The sequence below is a fragment of the Athene noctua genome, unplaced genomic scaffold, assembly GCF_965140245.1.
Source record: "Athene noctua unplaced genomic scaffold, bAthNoc1.hap1.1 HAP1_HAP1_scaffold_390, whole genome shotgun sequence".
Lineage (NCBI taxonomy): Eukaryota > Metazoa > Chordata > Aves > Strigiformes > Strigidae > Athene > Athene noctua.
In genome coordinates this window covers 46,253-48,900 of record NW_027437848.1, presented here as the reverse complement: position 1 = coordinate 48,900, position 2,648 = coordinate 46,253, and the positions used below count along the sequence as shown (strand labels likewise).

Genomic DNA, 2,648 nt, shown 5'->3' with positions numbered 1-2,648 from the left:
GTTTAAATGAGTAGGTATTACTGCTACTGTCACCTGCTTTATCACAGTTATCAGTTAAGATACACCCATCCTGGAGCTGCATAAAATCAGAATAGTAAAAACAGCTCTGGGGGAAGCAATGCACAATTCATCTTGAGTTGTTGCCTCACCTTTGACCAGACAATGAGCTACTCAACTCAACCACTGACTGGCTTGTGGAAGCCTAGAGTCTGTCTCCATTGGTTGCAGAAAGACAGATCATCTCAAGATCTCTATGCTATTTTGGCCCTACTTGTACTTTATTTTGAAGTTGTACACAGGCTTGGTAAAATGTCTAGATCTGGTTCAGCAGGGTGTTTTTCTTCCCACTAGCATGCTATAGTTTTATATGGGTCCCTCTGCAAACCAAGCTGAAACACAAGTTGAAACCCATGAAATACCATCTGAACATAAGAAAACCCTTCTTTACTGCAAGGACTGTTGAACACTGGCACAGGTGGTCCAGGGAGGCTGTGGAGTCTCCATCCCTGGAGTCAGTCAAAGCCCAGCTGGACACAGTCCTGGGCAGCCTCTTCTAGCTGACCCTGCTTGAGCCGAGGGGTGGACTAGACAATCTGGAGTTGCTGTTCTCCACCTCTGTGATTTTGTGATTGATTCTTTGAAGAGCTCAGCGAATCAAGGCAGCAGAAGTTGGCCATAGCCTGGAGGTGAGAGAAGGTAACATCCCTTCAAAATGTAGCTGTGCCATTTCCAAATACATAATAAACAGAGTCAGCACTCTACATAAAACTACAGAGTGGAATGTTGATAGAATATTTTTAAGCAAGGTGTCACAGGAAGAGATGAGGTTTTCACTAGACTGTGAAGCAGTATTTACCTTTGTAGAGAATGTGCCTTTCATAAGAGCATGCTGCACATTGGACCATAGAAAGCTGGTGATCTGTAGACTTTGAGGAGCTTAATCATGAGGGGTAAACTGAGAAGATAAAGAGTGACATGAAGCAAAATGGGCTTTTTTTGCCTTCCTTCCTCTTATGAGCAGAAGGAAAAGGACACCAAATATCTTAAAGGTACAAAAGATAAGCTCCAAGGGGTTAAGAGATTTCTCTTAAGAAGAAACAAAGAGGCATCATTGCTAGGATCAGCAATCAACTCTTACATCATTGTAGTATGCTTTAATGCATTCATAGATTTTTTTTTTTTTGTTCATCTTAAATTTTAAACAACTGTAAAATGAGTATCTACCTCCCAGATTTACAGATGGGTGAACTGAAGCACAGCATCAGTCAGAGTTACGGGGTTATACAGCAGTCCAGTGAAAAGAGTTCTGGTGGAAATACATAGTAGGCTGCTTTTAGAGGGCTCTCACCAACGGTGGGTATTCCCACAGACAAGAGAGAAGCTTCCGAGAAGGCATTGTTTCCTCTTTAGCCCCTCTCCGAAATATGTGAGATTCAAACTGCAGAAAATTTATTTCAGTTTTAGGCAGTCTACCTCCTCTGTGACTGGCATTGCACTTGTTCTCAGGTCGAAATCAGAGCTAGATTTGCTTCCATTATATGTCGATCTCCATCTCGGTAACATGATCTTCTTGAAATACTTCATGGTGTTATTTTTTACAGTTACAAGACACATGGTGTTTATCATGCTGTTACTCATAGCAATGCATTCAACTATATAAAAAGCAGTAAGATAATGCTTCTCTTTCACGAAGATGGTGGGGAAAAAGTCATGGACAATTGTAAAGCCGTAGAAGGGTGCCCAGCAGAGAACGTAGGCAGTCAGGATGCACATCAGTACCATAACAGTTTTTCTTCTGCATCGAAGCCTCTTTCTGATGTGTTCTGTCTGAAATGCTGGTACGGTTTTAAACCAGAGCTCCTGTGATATCCTGGCGTAACACAAGGTCATCACAATGATAGGTGCAACAAATTCAATGCCAAAGATAAAGAGGGAGTATGATTTGTAGTACATCTGCTGGTCAGCTGGCCAAATCTGACCACAGAATATTTTCTCCTGGTTTTTCACTATAAATAACACCGTTTCAGTAGCAGAATACACAGATGGAATATCTACAAGTATGGAGACAGTCCAGACCAAGGCGATTATGAAGGTTGCTGTTTGATAATTCATGCGTGGTTTCAGTGGGTGAACAATGGCCAGATACCTGGAACAGACAAATACATCCAAAATGAAGTCTGAAGACACTTAGTCAGAACACAATTCCAAATACAAGTGGTCAGAATTAGGCAGAAGGGAATTGCTGTAGTTGATAAAAGAGAGAGCCTAGCCAACTTGTCTATGAGGAGAGTTAAGAAAATTTTCCAAAGTAAGAGCCTAGAGCTGAGTTCCTAAATCTGGGCAGAAACTCTGGAGCAAGGGGCTGAAGGGTTTGTTAGGAGGGTGGGTACTTGGCAATCTGAAAATCTGAGCATGCATTAGGGTGTCTGGGGATCGTTTTAAGACCTCAGTCCAACTCCCTCCTGTTTACAAGATTGAACTGAAAAAGTTGCAATTTTGCGTCGTAAGCTTGTTAACACAGATCACATGTCTGGGAGTTATGGAAAGACTGGAAGAGGAGAAAGAGAGGGAGCTTTCCTATTACTGACAAATGTGTTTGCAGGACCTAGCACAACACACGGTGTCGTATCGAGGACATGCCGTGACAC

At 42.2% G+C, this 2,648-nt stretch overlaps 1 pseudogene; it reads right to left on the bottom strand.

Moving 5' to 3' along the window:
* Window positions 1-1,449: 1,449 nt before the first annotated feature.
* LOC141955665 (prokineticin receptor 2 pseudogene) lies at window positions 1,450-2,186 on the bottom strand (annotated as a pseudogene).
* Between the last annotated feature and the right edge of the window lie 462 nt (window positions 2,187-2,648).